Source organism: Lissotriton helveticus, chromosome 7 (genome assembly GCF_964261635.1).
Source record: "Lissotriton helveticus chromosome 7, aLisHel1.1, whole genome shotgun sequence".
NCBI classification, from domain to species: domain Eukaryota; kingdom Metazoa; phylum Chordata; class Amphibia; order Caudata; family Salamandridae; genus Lissotriton; species Lissotriton helveticus.
This window is the reverse complement of record NC_136068.1, coordinates 683,073,083-683,095,046: the sequence shown is the minus strand read 5'-3', so window position 1 is coordinate 683,095,046 and position 21,964 is coordinate 683,073,083.

Below are 21,964 nucleotides of genomic sequence, written 5' to 3'. Positions count from 1 at the left end.
AAGTAAGGATGAACAAGCTGGGATCGATAAGATTGTAAAGACACTGGTGGTGCGAAAGGAAAGTGAGGATTATATAACGGATATGTACCATACATATGCCAATAGCCACAGGCGACACTTTGTCGTACGCCTTTGTTACCATACCCTTAATGCCTATGAAGACTGCTACCAAGGAAAAGGCCCTGAAAACCTAACGACTCTGTATAGAAAAGTTGATGTCGGAGATGGGGACGAGTGTGATGTGACGAACCTCTTCACGCGTACGCTTGAAGTTTTCCGCCACCTCACGGAACAGAAACCAGAGACTAACACCACGACTCCTGCGGTAACTGAGGCCGGAGTAGAAAAAATTGACACGATGATGCCCATAAAGGATGCCGCTCCCTATTGGGTTCCCCCACGAGGACAGGGAACACACGACGATATTAACCACCAAGATGCAGGAGGGAGGGTAGTTTACAACTGGGTTTACCAACCATGGGATCGGCAAGACATCCTGACTTTCCGAAAGTCCTTGCCTGATCTGCGAAAGAACCCCACAGCCTTCTATACAGAATTAGCCACCGCTCTGGGTTCAACGATTATGACCCTAGCGGATATCGATTTGTTTTTCGGGCTATGTCTGCCAGCTGATGTGTGGAAGCAAATCCGGAAAGTCGACCACCTTGAGCTGTTCGGACATACCTGGATACAACTCGGTAATGTTGACAAACAACGGGAGCCGGGACAGAAACCTTTGAAGGCCATTCTAGACTTACCAGATAAGATTGTGCAGAAATTAAAAACCCTAGTTCCAGAAAGGAAGGTGGACTCCAGGAAGACGTATCAGAATACTTCTCCCGGTTGGAAACGGTGTTCTCCAATTACAGCGGCCAGGACATGACCACTGCGACCGGACATCACTTGTTTGTCCAGAACTATGTGAAAGGCCTGACGCCAGAAGTCTCGCAGAAACTACAGACTAGCGAGAGTAGTTGGGCGGCCTCCAAGCCCGCAGCTATCCTTCAGATGGCTCAATACTATGAGCGACAAAAGAACCAGAACGATCAAGCGACTGAGAAGAAGAAAAAGGACTTGAAAGAGAGGGTGATGATTGCTCAGTTGCAAGGGGTGACTATAGGAAGGGAACAGTATAGAGGAAACTACCAGTCAAATGCTCCTAGAAATCCACCCCCTAGAGACCGCACACCCGCACCCGGCGCTCCACGAACAGACCTCGATGAGGACCAGTGTGCGTTTTGCAAAAGATTTGGCCACTGGAAGTCTCAATGTCCAGTTCTGCAAGAAGCACTCAGAAATAAAGACACGAGAGACGTAGCGGGCGGGCCGAGAAATAGAGGACAGGGACGAGGGCACACAAGCGACACCAATGATGACAGACCTGGTAGACCGAACACGTTTGACCGTCCCCAACAGAATCAGTGCCAACAGTCTGACTGCGACAATGCCCACGACTTCGCATAGGACTGCCAAGGGCAAGGAAGGGATCCAGTCGAGCTCTATGTTGACCAGCAAGGCCCTTACGTCACCGCTAAGGTCCTAGGTACGAAGTCTCCATTTCTGGTAGATACTGGTGCAACACGTAGTGCGTTGTCTAAACGATTGATTCCCAGGGCACCCGTGTCTGGCTCACATGTGACGTCAATAGGTTTTGATGGAACGCCCTCCACTAATCCCTTGTCCACACCGATCTCTTTTAACTTGGACAATAACACCTCTGACACGACGTTTTTGCTCTCCTCCAACACCCCCGACGCCATTATGGGACTTGACTTATTGAAACATTTTCGAGCTACTATTAGGTGTTCACAAGACGGAGTTCGAGTCATTCTGTACGACAACCCAACACTGCTCAGATCTTGTCACACACAACACATGTTTTCTATCACTGACACTGACTTGTCCTTACTCGACACCCTACCTCTGTACCTATGGGCAAAGACTGACTCGGACGTAGGACGCATGATGATAGACCCTGTACACATAACTGTTCGACAGGACGCAGTACTCCCCAAACTCCCACAGTATCGGATATCGCCCGAAGGCGAGAAGGCGTTGGTAAAAATCATCCAGTCCCTGGTAGATGCAGGAGTGGTAGAAGAAGTAGTTAGCAATGTTTGCAACAGCCCTATCCTATCCATTGTGAAGAAGCAGGGTAAGGGAGATGAAAAAGCGTACCGCTTCATCATCGACCTACGAGAAGTCAACAAAGTGGTTGTACCCCAGTACCCTGTAGTCTCAGACATCACCACCATTCTGACCCTGATTCCTTCCACTGCCACCACCTTCACGGTAATCGACCTCAAGAACGCATTCTTCTCCATCCCCATTCACTCGGACAGCCGCTACCTTTTCGGCTTCACTTTAAAATCCCGCTCATACAGATTTTGCAGAGCACTCCAGGGCTACACTGAAAGTCCAAGCATCTACAGCCAGGCCCTCAAGAGACAGCTGGATGCAGTCCAATTGCCGGATGGAGTGGTGTTGATACAGTACGTCGATGATATCCGGCCGACACCACTCCACTTGCAGCCACAGCCACCATCCAACTCCTGCACTTCCTCGCGGAAAAGGGCCACAAGGTCTCCAAGAAGTTGCAATTCTGCCAACCTCAAGTCACCTACCTAGGCCACCTCTTGTCCAAAGACGGGAGAAAGCTCACACCCGATCGAATACAGGCTATTCTAGAGACCCCTATCCCTAAAACCCCGAAGCAAGTCCGCTCTTTGGTAGGCCTCACCTCCTTCTGTCGACAATGGTTGCCAAATTTCAGCCTCATTGTGAAACCACTACTTTCCCTCCTGGCTAAAGATGTCCCCTTCCCGCTCCCTTGGACCTCTGAATGTCAATCCTCCTTCAAGGAACTACGAGACGCCCTTTGTTCAGCGCCCGTCCTAGGAACCCCTGATTATACGAAGCCCTTCTCTCTCTACACTCACGAAAGGGAGGGATGCGCTTTGTCTGTCCTGACTCAGTCCATTGGCCCCAAACAACGACCATGTGCCTATTTCTCTGCCACTCTTGACCCTGTAGCAAGAGCTTTGCCTGCCTGCCTTCGAGCAGTCTCCGCTGCTGCTGTCTCTATCCGACAAAGTGAGGGAATCGTACTCTCGAATTCCCTCACGGTACTAGTGCCTCATGCTGTTGACACCCTCCTAAACCAGACCAAGACACAACACCTGACCAGCGCGCGACTGACTGGGTACGAACTGACACTGCTCGCACCTCACATCACGCTGAAACGATGCACCACACTGAACCCAGCCACCTTGCTGCCTCTGCCTGAAAACGATCCCGATGTGCCCCCAATACATGACTGTGTAACCCTCACGGATGAACAGACTAGGAGTAGAGTTGACCTCCGAGACACTGCCTTCCCAAACCCTGACGGAGAGCTATGGGTAGACGGCTCTTGCATTAACCTCCCCGACGGCACCACCTCAGCTGCCTATGCAGTTACCACAGCCCGAACTATAGTTGAAACCGCCCGCATCACGCAACGATCCGCCCAGGTGGCAGAACTGATTGCCCTCACACGAGCATGTATCCTAGCAAAGGGGACGACAGCAAACATTTACACGGACAGCCAGTATGCCTTCGGGGTGGTTCATCATTTTGGGCTCTTATGGAAGGAGAGGGGATTTCTGACATCTCATGGCACGCCCAACCTGCACGGAGATCTAGTCTCCGCTCTGACTGAAGCGGTTCTCCTCCCCAAACGACTTGCCGTAATCAAATGCAATGCACACAAAAAGGTGACAGACATCATTGGACAGGGAAATGCACTGGACGACATCACTGCCCGAACCACAGCCGAGAACAGGACGACGACTCGCATGTACGTGACTAGGTCGCAAGCAGAAAAATGGACGGACGCTAGGGAAACTATAAGGGACATCCAAATGGCCAGCTCACCACAAGAATTGACTGAATGGGCACGGGTGGGATTAAAGGATGATGAAGGCTGCTGGTGGACAAAAGACACGAACAAATGGTTGCTACCCAACTCGTACCTGATCCCCTTACTGACGATGGCCCATTCCCCTGCACACATAGGATCTGCCCCTATGGCCGAACTTGTCTCCCGAGTTTGGCATAACGATAAAATTACAGACTCAGCCAAACGATTAGTCCAGCAATGTCTAGTCTGCCTGCAACACAACCCTGGGAAAGGAACTGTCGTACCCCGGGGAGGGTTTGGGGTCCCCAACCATCCATTTGAAGTCCTACAGATGGACTATATCCAGTTAGAGAGATGTCAAGGACTGAAGTATGTACTTGTTGTTGTGTGCGCTTTTAGCAAATGGGTGGAAGCCTACCCGACGCGTGACAACACTGCTATTGCCACTGCAAAAGTACTACTGAAAGAGTTCTTCCCTCGCTACGGCCTTTGCCGTATTTTATGGAGTGACAATGGCCCCCATTTTGTAGCCAAGGTTATCCAGCTCATCCTGAAAGGACTGGGGGTACGACAGAAATTCCACGCAGTTTTTCACCCCCAATCTGCTGGACTGGTCGAGCGGCACAATGCCACATTGAAACTAAAACTGGCAAAAATAGTTGCTACCACAGGACTAAAATGGCCAGACGCTCTCCCCCTAGCATTGCTGTCAATGCGTTCCACCCCCACCAAACACCACTTGACCCCTTACGAGGTCGTTTTCGGCCGGCCCATGAGTATCTGGTCCGCACCCAAACCGACATCTATTCACGAGGTCCCGGACGTCCTAATGTCTGACTACCTGTATAACCTAACTAAAACACTGTCTGTTATTCATCATCAGGTGCTGCAGGCCATCCCCGATGCTTCCAGGCGCCCCGGACATACCATCCAGCCTGGAGATTTCGTCCTGATTCGGAACTTCCAGCGGGAGAAGAGTCTGGAACCCCGCTGGACGGGCCCCTGGCAAGTCTTGATCACCACCCGAACAGCTCTTCGAGTGGAGGGGAAGCGAAATTGGCTGCATGCACATCATTGCAAGAAAATCTCTCCGGCCCTGACGGCGACCGAAGACGTGAACACCCAGGAAGAGCTGCTGAACAAAGACCGACCATCCCTGAGCTGCTACCCTGAAACAGAGACACTCGAATTGGCGAAATTCCCTGATCCCACTGTGCCATCCAGAGAAGGGTATAACCTGCGACGAAAGGAGGGAGTTTCGGTTGAGTAGACCACTGACTAAGTTATCATTCTCAGAGCGGCGGTCTAACACTACAAAGGCTGCCAAGAGAGAAACCAAACGAAGTCTGTGGTTCTGCCCACTACTGAGCACCTTGAAGATGATGGAAGCGCCCGATACGAAGATGATGGAAGCGACCGGACATCCGAAGACCCGCTACAGGAACCCGAAAACTGACAGTTTGCACAGCTCAAAGACTATTGCTCTTCTTATCGCTCTTCTCTTTTGCCTCCTCCTCATGACTACCTTCTGGATCGTGGAAGAGAACGCACCGGCTCATAAGACATTTCTAACGACTGCACAGCCTACCACCATGAAAGAACACTACCTGGTCTCTCTTTCACCTCAAATCCAAGAAAGGCGTAAGGAGTTCTGGAACAACTCCTTCGTATAGTTGCTGCACCAACACAACCTTGCTGCAAATGCCACGAATTGCTGGATCTGTGGGTTGATACCACATGCCACCGGACATTCCATCCCCTTCATCCCTTCACCTTTCTCTGTTCATGGCTCCTGCCTTGCCTGGCTGATCCTCTTGCAAGAGAGCTACAGAGACAATGCCACTTCCAGCGAAACTATGTCACACTTTTACCATGGAGTCTGGCTGAACAAAACCGGGAGAGCTGCTACTCCTTTTTGCCCTCTATCCTCCAATGCCTCTGTTCACGTGGACATCCCCGCTAAAGAAATGGTGGAGATGCAAATATTCAACAATCCAGCCAGACCCACCTTCTCCTACCTCTGAAAACGAACAGCTGCCACCCTGACTGTGGCCCTATCTGTCGTCAATGTCTCGGGCCTCGTATGCATCACAGGCCATGGGACACAAATGGTGGGCCACAGCACTTGCTGTATCACCAGAACTTTGTACTCAACCGTCCCACCCTCTTTTGTCACCTCCCCAAACATGTACTTCGTCTGTGGTACAAAAGCCTACACCTGGCTCCCAAAGGGCTGGGGAGGTACCTGCTACATAGCCTTCATCCTTCCTCCAACCTATGTGGCTCCGGCAAACCATCATCGACAGAGACGAGCAAAGGACATCGAGCAGGCCGACTCCACTGGAGCACAATTCTTGGATGCAATGAAAGGACTTGTTCCACTCTGGGGTCCGATGGCGAACAGTCGTGCCATTCGGCATTTATCCCAGGCAGTCGAGACAACGATGAACATTACAGCTGGTATCCTCACAAACAATACAGCCGAGCTTCAGGCGGTCCGTCTGGTGGCTCTTCAAAACCGCCTTGTTCTAGGTGTGGTTCTGGCGGACCGTGGAGGAGCATGTCGTATCATCGGGTCCAGCTGTTGTACCTACATACCAGACAATTCACCCTCCGTTTACAAGGCCATCGAACACCTCCACAGACTCTCCTCAGAAGGTCATCAGGAACAAGAAGGATGGTCGCTCGGGAGTTGGTTCTGGAGTGCTGTAAAGGACTGGGGATGGAGATTGCTCATGATGGTACTGATACCAATCATCGTAATATGCGGACTCTGCCTGGGTATTCAATGCTTGCCACCCCTGTGTGCACTATTTGCTAACTGTGTTTGCCCTAAGTCTCCGAACTTTGAAGCTGAACGCATGAAAGCTTTGCATGACGTAGAAATCCGTAATATGATGGGGATAGACATAAATTGACAAGCTGGCTAGATATGTTGAAAAGGGAGGACTGTTAAAATCTAGATTGCGACGTAAACATTATCGGCGCCATCTTGTCCCCTTTTAGCTCAAATGTGCGCGTAATTAGCAGCCATTTTGAACGCCATGGCCTCTCTGCCCACTGCCGATAGCCAGCGCGTCTCTCTCTCTCCCTCTCTGACCCCGCCAGCATCCCCCGCGCGCTGACAGCCCACGTTCTCACATGCTTGGACCATAAACCACCCCTTCAGCGCGGCCCTGCCTCGGAGCCACATCCCGTACCCGACTAACACCTCCCTCCGTCCCTCTAATGATCACGCATCCTTTGATGAACCCCCTTCCTCTGTGCCCGATTGTCCCGCCTGATCCCAGGCCATCACCCAGCCCTGCGGATACAGTTTATTGCCCCTTACAGTAGGAAGCTGTCCCTCTTCAAAGAATCTATGACTGATAAAAGCCCCCACCCCATGAGATCCGATCAGCCGCACACATTCCGGGAGCTGGCGGGATATCCAGCTGCGCGATAGTCATCACCTACTGAGATCAGGGTGGGGACTTTTGCTGTAAATATGTGTGGGAACGGGTTGGAGCGGCGATTCCGAGGATGCCTTTCCGTACATCAAAGTATTGACAAGAATGTGTTTTATGTAATAAAGCAATAAACCTGTGTATAAGAGGCCAGGCCTCAAGGATGCGTCTAGAGCACCTCGAGAAGATACCCTGTTGTCTGATTTGACGTGTTCTGCTCCGTCGGAATAAACTCCTGTTTCCTGCCTTCTGTCTCCAGCGCCTGCCTCTTTGTTTGGTAATCTCGAATGGTATGAGAGGCGGCTAACGCCGGGCAAATACTGAAGGGTTCTTGGTCGAATTCGGCCCTTACCGTTCTACAACTACGCGATTGCCTCCTAGACGAGCCAGGAGAGAAGAAAAGAGGTCCAAGAAAAGGCGACAAAAGACCTGAAACAGTGTCGACTAAACGCCCTCGAGCTGCAGGGGAATCTGACACCAAAACAGGAGACAACGTATTCTGTAAAACAGAAGAAGAATCTGTTGCAAAAGAAACGACAGATGGAGAAGGCTGAGGCACAGGAGATTGGGGTACCGATGTCGCTGGCAAAGGGGGCGGAGGCGGAATCACAGGGACAGGCAACTGTGCAGGAACCAAAACAGCTGCATTAACAGCGGGTTGTAATGGCGGTGCATTAGCACCTAACACATAAGGTGGAGGTAATGTCAACAAATGGGACATAAAAGAATCGTCATCAGGACTTTTACTCTTTGATACAGTAGGTAATACAGGATAGCATCTATCTATTGCCATACGATGTTGTCTTTCTGACACCTCAATCACCTGATCAGCTTCGTCATTTTTAAATTGTTGTGCAGCCTGTAGAATCGACATACTCTGCTCTTTCTTATCTTTCTTCATTTGCTTAATTTCTTTCTGTTTGGCTTCCTTGCGCCATAGGCGAAAGGAGTCAAACATTGCAGGCCGGGCTTTTCTCTTGAATAAAATTGTTTCCAAATTATCTAATATATCTGGCTCAAAGGACCCATTTTGTGGCCACTGTAAAACACCGTCTTTCTTAGTGTATCGGATCCATGTTTCGTTAAAAACAATAGGACCCAGACCGTGCTTCGAGTAAAGTTCGTAAGTAGGAGTTCCAACTTGAGGAATCGGACAAGAATCCTCTAGTCGGGAATCCCTAGAACAACCAAAACAACAACATTTCTTAAACTTACTAAATCCAGGCATTTCGTAACAAACTGGACTTCCTTACAAACGTCAAGGGATTTTCGGACAATAGAGTCACAGCACAAACGTACTTACCCCTTGGCTTCGGTTAGCGCGCTAATCGAATAACAAAATACAAAAACAAAGAGAGTGGGCGCTACCCACAAATACTTAACTAAATGCTTTTCTCACGCCAACAGATGTCCGTCTATCGTCTCGCGATACCAATCATCACCAAAGGGCCAAGGCAGGGCGACAGTCAGGGCAGCAGTCGTCAGCAGCCGTCGGGAAGGAGTAGCCACGCTTCAAAAGACCTTCGGTCCACTTCGACATGCAGGGGTCGCTCACGTGGTTGGCGAAATCCTCCGGAATTTTCTTGCGAAGCTCCTCACGACTCTCGGGCAAAACTACTACCGCTGAAGTCGCCCTCACGTTGGGCCGCCAATTGGAGAACCCGGCCTTATGGGCCAGGTGGCGCAGGGCATGCCTGAATTCTCTACAAGTTCACCTGCCTCGACCGACAGAGACACGGGACACTCTGTTAGGCGTAGAAAAGTAGTTTTATTAGCTGCAGCTAAGCACAGTTATCTAAGAAGTACAACACAGGTAAGAGACTGCCACTTCAATCTGTGGCGCACAGTCTATTATACAACACAAGTTTACAATGACAACTCCCAATATACACAAAACTGACAAATAGGAATAGTTCGAAAACAAGCTATCAGATGTCTAAAACACACCCTCCTTTCAGACCCCGTGTGCTCTCCTCCGATCAGGTTAATAAACACTAGTGCCCGTAATTCAATTTGCAGGTGGCAAAACATGTGTAGAATGCTTCAAAAGAAGAGCTATGTAACAAGAGAACACACGAAGAGAATAGTGAAGGCCAGTTAAATAAGATAAGGTAGAGAAGAATGGTGGGACCCAAACAGTGGAGTAAGTCATGGATTACATCAGTCTAGACATGGCTTTGCGAACTCGGCCAGACCCTGACATCAGTATCGCACACAAGGACAAAGGTTGTTCTTCAACGAAGAAAACATCGAGCAGCTGAAAGTGGCAGAAAGACCATTTTACCGCGTTAGCCGTGCTGCCTGAGTGAGGCAACATAAAATGGTGACTAAGCGCAAATGGCGGCTATAGCGAAGCGAGGCCGATAACTATGTATCCTCAGTACCTGTGAGTAAGTATGTTTATGAAAGCAAATTCACTGAGGTGAGCAAATGTTTTGGAATTTGAACTTTAGAAGCAGGTAGGGTGCCAGATTGTTCTACATCAGCACTATGTTCTCCATCTTGGTCTTTCATTTAACCAAGGTGTCCCTTCTGGGATCTGCCTCAATGACATAGTTTGACTAATTATTATTAAGGTATTCTGTAATTTCCTGGTAGGCTGTAAGGAAAGGCACTGCTTTCATTGCTGTGGGGTCTCTCGTGATCCAGCCCTGTTAGTGATAACTCCAAAATATTTTTTTAATGTGCCATGATTTGTACTGAATGGACCCTTTTTTTGTATTCTTTGCTGGTCTGGAAACCAAAATCACCCCTGGAAAAAAATGTGCAAACCAACCCCACGACGCTAGAATGTGGCCCTGGGTTCTTTCAGGTTGGGTCATTGCAGCCCATCCTGCTATCAGAGCAAATCCCTACCATCAGAATAACAAGGAAATACCAGCATGACCAGATGGCCAGTCTAGCCCTTCCCCTGATATTGGCTAACTTCAGATCTTCTACTCAATCCCTAGAGTAATAACATTGTCAATCAGTGGTTTGTCAGGAAGGAGCATTATGGATAGGATGAGTAGGATGAAATGTATCACTTGATGATGAAAAGCGCACGTGTGCAGTCTTTCCAGTGCAGGGGCTTTGATGGATGACTGAATGAGCTCAATAACTAACAGCCAAAATGATGAAGCAGAATGTTTTGATCGTTAAAGTGAGGTGACAATCCATTTGTGCTTGGGGATGTGAGAAGGAGCATAAGATATAGAGTGACTCATTTCTATTGAGCTGAGGCTCTTGTGAGTTTGGGGCTTCGAGAGCCAGTTACTATGAAGAAATGGTCGAATTTAAAGAACAGTCTGGTGCCGGAAGAAGGCCACGGTTGTGGGGGTAGTTGTTTTTAGGTCCTGGTGGTGACAGCAAAGCTGTCAGTAAGACCTATTGCTTACAGTGCACATAGAGTGTGATTTGGGGGGTGCCTTTTTCAACTATTGGCTTTCTTCACCATACTCTTTTACTGCTTGGCTCAAGATTTTTTCAATCATGTTTTGGCACACCCCAGTGGAATATACATTTCTCACCTAATGTTATTGGCTGTTTAGTGTATCCTTTCATCTCGTCTCTAGTGCAGTCATTGAACTGCATGAGGATAACTTTACAACTAGGGATCTTTAAATATAGTCTGTCTTTTGTTTCTTGGCTAGCTTTGATGTCCTTATGTTACATGTGATAGCTCATTAAACCCAGTACTATATTCCTTGTCCATGATTGTTAACCCATGTTGTGATATAGATGACAAACAAAGCTCAGAAGCTTTTCATGGATAATTAGCTCATCTAGCTCAGGTGTTTCTTTGCCATCTAGAATCTGTAGACCGTTTTGATCCTGTGATAAAATCATGTCTACAAGTCCGAGGATGCAAGAATACATCTGGATTGGAAGAACTACTCAGGCATTTACCTGGGAAAATTGAGAGCTATGAAAGATCAGATGCTAATGACCAAAAAAGATGTAAGCATGCTATCAATTCCTTTGAGTCCCTGTAGCTCCAGTAGTACCACAAAGTAGTGTTAAAGCCACGGATCCTTCACTGTATGAAATAACTCCGCTGCGGAGTCATAGCTCTCTCGCAAGTAAAATAGTCACTTTTGGCTTGCCTTCTCTGTTACATCGCTGAATAAGCAATTTGGCAGCTGTGAGCAAAGTTGTCTATTGTTTTGGTGACATTTCGAACAGTTCCATGAAACAACTTTCAGAGTGAAATGTGATTTACGGATATCTTGCATGGGTTTTTAAGTGAGCACAGACCATATGTAAAAAAAAAAAAAATTGTGATGTAATGGCAATAGACTGCTTACCACAGAAAATGTATCTCGATGAAACATTTTATTTGAGAACTCCTGCTGGGATCTCGCAGGAGTTGTGAGGTGCATGCTTACCTAAAAAACAGTTACATGAATGTTATTAAATTTGTAGAGGTTCTCGTAGCATGAAGCTCACGAATTTCACGAATTTTACTGCTGTAAGCAGTTCACCCTTCAATTTAGCACCTTTAACTAACAAGTAACAAAAAATTGTAAAAAGAAATTCTAGCACTAAGAACATATCAGCCATGTTGACCTGAGACTAGAGCATCAGCCCACCCTTAAATAAAAAGCAAACTACCACATGCATCAAAAGTTGGATTTGCGATTACCAAATAGAGATTTTTAAGGAATCGCTATTTGGTAATTGCAAATCCTTATGCATGTAGGAATCGCATTAAATTTTGCGATTCCTAAACATTAGCTAATAGCGAATCGGTAATTGCGAATCGCTATTAGCTAATGTGACTCCATTTATTCCTATGGGCCAACAAGCCCTTAGGAATTATTGCATATGCATTCCCAAATTGCGATTACCAAATAGGTAATCGCAAATTGGGAATGCAATTCCAAGGGTGCCAGGGGGACAACATTCCCAAATGCACAGTTTGCATTTAGGAAAGGCTTGATGCATTGCCTTTAGGGAAACGCAAATTGCATTCACAATTTTAGGTAATCTTAAAAAATTGTGATTACCTAATTTGCAAATGGAAATGGTTTCATGCTTCAGAAAAGGCCTTTTTCCAATACAAAAGGGCCGATTCTGCAAATCAGCCCGTTTGCGACAGGAAAAAGGTTGATGCATGTGGCCCTATGGGCTACAAAATTGCATTGTCTTGCAGATGACTGACTCTAATCCAGACACGTCATACGTGAGGAGCTGCCAGAGGTATGCCACCTGATTGCACAACAGCTGAGTCCTGTCTGCGATTAGCTCTTGACACAGGAGCCACGTCCTGATGCTACTAATCTTCCCAACTCCAAATTACCTGCTTACACATGCAGAGCTTCTGTGGAGGACATGGTTAAAAGAGGGCATTAGAGCAATTTTACAGCGTAAGTGCCTCGCTCCTCTTCGCCCTGAGGTCATTCTATATTTTCTCTTCGGCCAATCAGGACGCAGGAGACTCTGACCTTCCGATGAGGTTCCTTTTAATTGACTGAAGGGCTGTCAATAACTCATTAGCTGCTAGAAGGTTATTCAAGACTGGAATTTACTAGCCACTTACTCCTGGGAATCGTTTCAGGCTGTACCCTGGAGTTCAGTGGCTGGTGATTTAATAGCGATCACTGTCTCGGGAGGGGGTTAAGTGGGGGGAGGAGGTATTTGTCAGCAGATGGACATTGGAAAGAATGGCAATTGGATGGGGAAGGGCCTAGGACACAAAAAAACAATGCTTTTTAATACTCTTTGTGTGGCTGTTTTCTTGTGAAGACAACATTATTACTGTAAAGTACAGTGTTTTATTTAAAAGTAAATGCCGGATTTGGGCAATGACCATATTTCACCTACTTTAAGCTGTTGTACTTAATCATGGGGACATTCAATGATGTGTCGAGAATTTGGTTATATCGCACAACCCCTAACTAATGCTATGCTTTCGTATAGCCTATGACATTACCAATACAGATTAATATATACTACATCAGTGTTTTTTAATAAGGGATCTTAATTTCAAAACGTTCTCTAGATGTGAAGTAATTTGAAATGTGAAGCTAAAATTTAAGTTGATATTCTTAATTTGATTCATGGGAGCAGAGAAATTGCAGCAAACAGAATCTAGTACAGATGACTGGTGGCCGCTTACAAAACGAGTGCATGTATTAGGAACAGAAAAGAAAAAGTGATATTTATGATTCTAGTATCGTTCTTCTTTTTCAAGAAATAAAACTACATTTTAAGAAGCTCAAACGATCCCATTACGTTTGTATATGTGGATTAAGTATTTTGGAGTTTGTAGGTCTGTTTGTTATACACGTTTTGTGCTTTCTTGTGTATTTTTTTGAGGTTTAAGTCATAGAAAATGCTTATTATGTTTTATTTGTGGATTAAATATTTTGAAATGTGTGTGTCTGTTTAATATACACTTTGATATACACTTTTTGAGCTTTCTTGTGTATTGTTTTTAGGTTCAAGTCATAGAAAATGTTTAAGAGGGGGATCCTCAGGTTACTTATAGTTTAGAAAAAATCTTGTCACCTTCCTCTAGTGAACCTTTTTAGGTCTTAATTGAGCATTTTTAGTTCATTTCTGAGACATTGTGTTTACTTACAGGGGGTTTAGAACCTGCCCATTGCTTACCATTGGTTGGATTATCCATCACTTTAATTCCCTGCTTCCTTGTGGTGGTCAGTGCATGCAGTCTTCACTTCCTCTTCGTGTGTTTGGCCCTGCCTAGAGCATGGCCCAAGTACTGCTTCCATACCCACTGACCTTCGACTGCTCATGCTTTCTGAGCTAATTTTTATTTTTAATTACAGCACTCTATAAGACCATGTGTGTTTGCAGGCCATCTACTCCCTCCTCCCGTACTCTCTTTTGTGCCCCCGTTACTACACTTGTGTTGCTCTTGTTCTTTTCACCCTGCACCCATGTGCTCACCATTGAGTGCTTCACTTTCTCTCCTTTGCTTTTTCACCCAGTGCTTCTCCCCCTCCCAACTCCATGCTGTGTTCTATCAACTGGTTTGCTGCCTTGCCTCTCTCCATTTGTTTCCCCCATGCTTAGTTTTGCTCCCCTACTTCTTACTGCTCCCTGCAGCCCCTTCCAGTTTTAACTTCTGCCTTCATTACAACCCCACACACGCAGCCCAGCCCCGCCATGTTCTTTTCAAGCAGAGCATGTGTTTTAGACAGTGCGCTGCATATATGCTTTATTATATCAGCTTGGCTGTGCGTGGAGGAGCTACTCGTTGACTATGTGCCACCGACCTCACGGATGGACTATCAATCACAAGAGGAGAGGAGTCCTAGGCAGAGTCTGCTGGCGGAAGTAAGGTGTCTCTGGAGGTCATTCAAAAGAGCAGCATCTATTAGCCAGCCGAGGTTTCTCCCAATGGTGAATTGCATTAACACATACCCTTGAAATGCAGTAGTTATGAACAGAAATGCAGTGCAACTTTTCTTTTCGGTCCAAGCCCCGTCTCTGCTGCTTGCCCGGTCCCTCCTGTAACTCCTGTGTTGTGTTGCTTGTCCTGACCCTCCCGGCATTCTCCCACGCTGTGTTGTTTGTCCCATTCCTCCCACTCACTTCTGCATTGTGTTACTTGCCGAACCGTCCCTCCCCCGTTGTGTTGATTATCATGTCCCCATTAACCCTCCTGTGTTGTGTTGCTTACCCCGTCCCCCAAGCCTCTTTCCACAATGTCTTGCTTGCCCTGTCCCTCCCATTGTTGTGTTGTTTGCCTTGCCACTCCCACCAGGAAAAAAAGCAATATGATGTGGCTGCCACATTACAACACTTATTTTTCTACATTTAAATTTTTTTAATGGAGTTTTTATTTTGATGCATAATACAGGCGTATAAATTAGCAGGACTATCAATCTTGACAGTGGCAATATGAAACAATTACGGCAGATAAATGTTGGTACTGAGATATAACTTATACGTACATACACGCCATAACATTCACAAAAATCAAGCTCGTTTTTTAGTAACTCACAACCATACCAGTGATGCGCTGTGTCAGTAACTTCATCTTCCCACATCTAGCATCATAAGAGATAACTTGTGAGCATATGTCAGCGCATTACAACATTTATTTTCCCAAGTTTTAGTCATGGTGCACAATAGGACAAGTGCAGCCTCCCGCCATTGAGATGAGAGAGCTTATCAGTCCCTCTGTGTGTGCACCAGAACACCCACACCTGACATAGTCTCTGTTCGGATTGCCAAGTTGGCCTACACCACTGAGAAATCCAATTGGTTAGTTAAGAATGGTTTAATGTGGAGCCAGCTATCCTATGGATTCTACAAATGAGCATCCCTGCAGATGACATACTGGAAATATCAACTGAGTAATTCAATTACCGACTGCAACCAATAGACACAACTAGACATCAATAAATGACAGCGTTTTACTTTAGAAAACGGTTCCAGGTGGCATTAGCAACAATTCCTACTGAGAGAATTTCCTCTAGAGAAGCGCTTTCGACATCAGTTTGATCTTTACTAGCCAGTAGCCTGGGGGTAATTATTTTTACAGTAAATGTTCTATCGACTGTAAAGGGTACATTAACTTAAACTGCGTGGTGCCTGTGTCGTTCTAACTACTTACTGAGTATAAATTCTTAAGCGTATGCGCCACCCGGGGCAACAGGGGCACGGGAAATTAGTCTGTTGGCATTTAATCAATGTGCTGTGCTCTTCTATCTGCTGAGCTACCAGGATTAGCAAGCAGCATAGCATTAGCATGTCAGAGCTTCACACACCCTCTCCCAGACATAGACCCTTCCCCTAGCTTCCCACAGGCTTTCAAACACCCCGTAAGAGCCTCAAATACCCTTCCCATACCCTCCACATCACACAGTCCCAAAATAGCATATCCGTGAAGACCTTTCCATTACCTTCAATGTGAACAAGCAGTGGCAAGCGATAGGTCTTGGATTTCAGTGGTAATGGGTAGTAGGGTAATCCTGGGGTGAGGGGACTTGATGTTTAATATTGCAAGGGAAGCTGATTTTAATGAGGTCAAACAGACAGCCTTTCAGCACGTTTTCACTGTATAAGCTATATTCACTATGCTTGTGCATTTCCAGAGTACACACCTATCTTTACAGCAATGGAATGCAGCTTAATGTGAGGGAGGGGAGCATGAGGCTGCAACAGTTGTACCTTGCTCATTGAGGTGGGTGATCCTGTGAGCCTCTTCCAGGCATCCCAGGCCTATAGCTGTGGATTAGTTATTTATAGACTAGATCCTCTTTGAGTAGATGAGTATTCTGTTCTTTCTGACTAGATCTCTTTCCCAATTATGGAGGCAACCCTTTCAAATGAAGAGGCCTTCAATGAGAATCCTTCCATACACCATGTTCAGTCAATAGCTCTCCCTGGGTGTGAAGTCACACCAGTTTCAGAGGGAGAGCTGGACACACATGATGCCCAAGATGCTGTCTCGGCCTCTCTCGCCCTTCCTTCACACACCATTGACTCAAGGAGAGGCAGCACCATGATTGGCGTGCTTCAATGGTTGAAGAGAGTCCCTTCCGTTTCTCCTCCTGTTCCACATATAATGCTGACATTAGGCCTGTGATAGTTGTTATGAGGACCTGTTAGAATGTCACTTCTATGCACTCCCGACTAATACTAGTGGGTCTGCTTTTCATAGAGATCTAAGCAACATGGACCACCAACTGGGAGACGCTAAGGGATTTTCCTTGTCTTCTGGAGGGACCCACATCGAAACAAAGGAGTCACCCAGCAGACTTTATGACTCCTTGCTTGCAGGTGGCCTGGTGTCACAACAAGTGATATTTGTTCCCGACTGTCATGGATTGAAGGATAATTAGAACAATGGAATGTTGAGCGCTCAATTGACAATGGAGTGTTCCGGGCTTCTAATGGCTGGAAGAGGCCCAGAGCATCAACATTCCAGTGTTTGTTCACAGCTATTGCTGTGAACAAAGGCCTCATGGAGCCTGAGGGGATGTCAACCCCCTTGGGCTCAATGAGGCTTTTGTTTTACAAACTAGAACATTCTGCCCTCTGGGGGTGGAATGTTCTATTAGCATTAGAGCCCTCCGTAGCAGACTCTATCGGCCATTAAAGGTCCGCTCCCTTGTTAAAGTGCCTCGCCTTTGGCTCTGGCCTTTAACATTGGAGAGCGCCTTTAATGGGCGTCAGAGCTCTCTACATTGGGTTCTAAGGCTGTATTAGCTAACAAAACATTCTTTTGGTGCAAGATATATCACACTGAATTTTTATAATTGAAACACTGTCAATTGCACTTTTCATGCAGCTTCTAGATCCTTAGTGGTAGTGCGAGGTGTGTGGAGAAAAAAGATTGCTGCAGAATTCTTGCAAAAGTTGCCTCATACTTGGTGGAATTACTGTAGATATGTTATAAGAAAAAAAGGCTTCTCAATAAGAACACTGCCTAAAAAATGTGTGTTTTAAGTACAAGGCATCAAAATTCTCTGAGGAAGAAATGGAAGTTCTACCCACTGTAAGATATAGAACTAGGGCTCCTGCAGAGACAGTTTTGCCCGCTTGCTAAGTGCAGAGAAAAGGACCTCTAATCGGAAGACAAATACGACCATCCTAGGTTAATAGAAGAGCAAGAGTCCAGTCCTTTGGTCCTTCCTTTACCTGGCTGTGTCTGAGTTTAGGTGCAAAGATAGAACATTTCCTTTATAGAACCCACTTTACACATTTTTCCTAGTGCCTTCTAAGCCAGTTACATCCTCACAGTAAACCCTCATAATTTCCATAGCATCCAACTTTAGTTTCCTTACAAAACTCAAACGTCTTGCTTATGTTTACTAATGTTTCCTATAGTCTTCACGTTTAGGTCACTAACTTCACATTTGGTATTTGAATGGGAACAACCACCTAAATGTAATAATGCACATATGTGTTCAATTCATGTTAAAATTAGGTTCACTGAAAAAAAGCAAATGTGCAACCACGGGATTTTCCACAGAATTATAGATTGACTACACTTGCCACCAATTCCACCCTCTGCCGCATAATCTGCAGATTTCAACAACAAACAAATGAGTTTCTACCTCAAACGGATCAAAAGTAACTAAAGAAATCCCACCACACATGGTGCAGCAAAGTGGGATGGTTAACTGAGTGCTTTTCAGTCGTTCATTCAGGTATTAAACTCGTTCTATCCTACTCCTTTGTCCAGGCATAATTAAAAGTTCCCATTTGATGGACTCAGGATGGATTTTTGTCTCGAAGCCTGAAATAAATCCTTGCATATGTCAATGTAATTGAAACATGCTGATAATAATGATTTCTATTTGTAATGAAACTATTTTGGACTGTTTTTCGTACAAATTCATTTTGCAACAAAGACACCATTCTCAAAAAGCAATTATTTCAAGATGGCTCTCAGAGTTTGCAAACAACTGAAGGATTTTACAGCTATATTTAAGTTCCCATAGCTTCAGCATTACAGTCCCTCCTAGCGAGATATAATAGAAGTGTAGCATGGTAGATAAAATAAGATTCAACACCCTCCGGAGAAGTTTCTTGAAATTTAATGCAAATGGTGTAAAAGCCCAGAAGGAGCACAGCATCAGGACGGCAATCCTTGAAGGCAGCAGTCTAAACTTAAACTGATCATGAAAGGATTCCACAGTAGAACAATGTGACAGGAATCTACAGATTCTAATTCCACTGTACATGTCACTACAGCTTAAGTTACCAAAGTAAAACTAAGCATGCACAATAAATGGAAACCTATTACAGCGACGTGATGTAAACTACTGTTCTGAAAGGTTGTTTATTAATGCAAAAAATTGATTTTTCATGTTTTGTGTAGACACAAAGTTTCACCTAAACTAAACACCAGTTCTAAAACCTACTTGGATACACAGAATAACAGAGGTTCACCTATATTGCATGAAGTAAGACCTTGACATCTGGCCTAGGTCGAATCTTTCCCCGACAGCTCCCCAGTGCCTTCACCACTCCTCAGACCTTCCGCCTTCTGAAGTGAGGCTCGCGCCTGCCACCCGCTCCACTGCCCGATCCTGCCTGCCTCCTCAATTTGCGCATCTCCCTGCACCTCCCGCATTATTTTATTTACATAAGGTTTATTCTGTTTTCCCCGCCGTTTTGGTTTTATTCCTGCCTCCTTCCTCCTTGTGTTCCTGCTGCTGCTGCCCCTGCAGCCCATCACCCCGGACAGCCCTAGTTCCTGCCTCCCAGCCTCTCGTCGCTCCCCCGCCCCTACTTAATGTCGGCCGCTGCGCAGTCGCGCAGTGGGCGTCCCGATGGCGAGCCAAAGGAAAGCCCGTCTGTGCCCTTCTGCGACCTGCCCGTGAGGGAACTTGGATCTCCCCCCATCCACTGCTTTGACCCAGCCACCCTCCTCGCACTCAACCCCGGAAGAAACAACAACTGCTAGCAGGCCATGCCTAACACGACCCATGGGCAATTCTCCTGCCACCACTGCCACCAGACCTTCAACACCGCCCCGGCCATCAACGCCCCCAACACCCTCGAAGCACTAAGATGCATCCTCCTCAACGTGCGCTCCTTGCACCGACACATCGCGGAAATCTGGAACCTCCTAGACTCACTCCCACCTGACGTCACCTTCTTCACAGAAACCTAGACCAACACCACATCAGCCCCTGACATTGCCATTGCCATCCCATATGGGTACAAGATACAGAGGAAGGACCGCCCCAACCGCCCAAGAGGAGGCATCGCCATTGCGCACAAAAGCTCCCTCCACCTCTCCATCTCCAGCAAAACGTCCCCGCTGTTGAACACCTGGACTTCCAGGTCCAGACCAGCCCTAACGGCACACTCCATGGCACCCTCGCCTACAGACCCCCCAGCCCCGAGCACCTTTCGCGGACACCATCACTGACCTCATCGCACCCCACAGCAGCATACTCATTGGAGACCTGAACTTCCACCTCGACAACCACAACGACTCCAAATCCACCGCCCTCGGGACAACCTCACCAACATCGGACTCAAACAACTCGCCACCACACCGACCCACAAGGCAGGACACACTCTTGACCCCATCTTTGCTGGAGATAGCAGCGTCCACTTCAGTCACACCAGGCAGCCCACATGGACCGACCACCACTGCGTACACTTCATAGTCAACAAACCCAAGACACCCGAACCGCCTCCGTGCCTCTCACGCTGGAACTGGAGCAGGGTCACCAAAGAACAACTCAACTCCACCCTCAATTACAACACCCCCTCGGCTGCAACCGACGCCAACCTCGCGGCCATGGAATTCCACACTTGGATCACCAACTGCGCAGACAAACTCGCCCCGCTGCGCAACTGCATCGTTTAGGCCTTTCTTACAGCTGCGCAGCAAGTAGTGCCAGCTGCACCGTTTAGGCCTCCTACAGCTGCGCAGCAAGTAGTGCCAGCTGCATCGTTTAGGCCTTTCTTACAGCTGCGCAGCAAGTAGTGCCAGCTGCACCGTTTAGGCATTTTACAGCTGCGCAGCAAGTAGTGCCAGCTGCATCGTTTAGGCCATCAATCAATCAGATTTACAGCCAGCTGCATTGTCTAGACCTTCTCACAGGTGCACATCTAGTGGTGCCTGCCGCACCTATTGAGCAACTTTCGCCATGGGGACAGTTCTAATTAAGTCGTGACTCCTGCTGCATCAGAGGTGGTCTGAAGATGACGAGGCTGCTGTGCATTTTCTAGCCATTGCTAATTCAATTTGTGATCCACCGTATGCTTTTTGCCCTAACGTTAGTGTCTCATAGGAGATTAAGGTCATATAGAAGTCTGTTGAGAACTTGGGCATACATGGCGGTTGGTACCGAATATGGTTCTATCAGCAGGCTGGGGCTAAGTTCAGTGTTTTCCAATGGACACTGGGTGGTCATTCTTATTCTGTTCTACTTTGTCTTTATTTGCTTTGGGTTGGGTCCCTACTATTTACAAATACTTCCCTTGTAACTTTTTCCTAGTGCTAGGTGGCACCTCATACCCCTAGATGAAGGGTCTAACAAATTCCCACCTCACTTCCCTGACGGCACATTAACTCGGTTATCTCACCATAAACGTTTGGATTATGCGCCCCCTTTTTGCCCTTTTATTTCTGCTCACCACCGCCTTCCCAATAACACCCCTCTCATCCCTCCCCCACCCTTCTTCGCCTCATCTTCTCAACATGGCCACCTCTCGAGTTAAGTCTGGAGCCAATAGCTACAAAATCATTTATCCTCCCGACCAGACTAAAGCTACAATAAAACGACTGAAGCATAACACTATTGAACGTTTCCCGGACTGCCTTTTTGTTGATCAATTTTACAATGGTTGTCTTGGGAGGCTCAAAAACGATTTCATTTTCTTCACTCGCGACACCCCCTCTTGGTCCAACAGTTTTTACAATTCCCTTAACGTCACCTCCTCCTCCTCTATCCCTTATGGGAAACAACTAAAAATTTCCCCCTCTGAGTGCTTCAATGGCTACCTCACTATCTCACTCTATAACAACGGTACTGTCATGATCCAAGGCAAAGACACATGCCTCTCGCTCTTTGACCTCCTCTTCCCCTCCTTACTCCCCTCATCTGCAACCGGGCTTCCCCCTCTCTCTCCTTCCAGCTCCACCCAGTACTCCCTTTCTCCCCCGCCGACCCCTCCCCACTCCAATTGG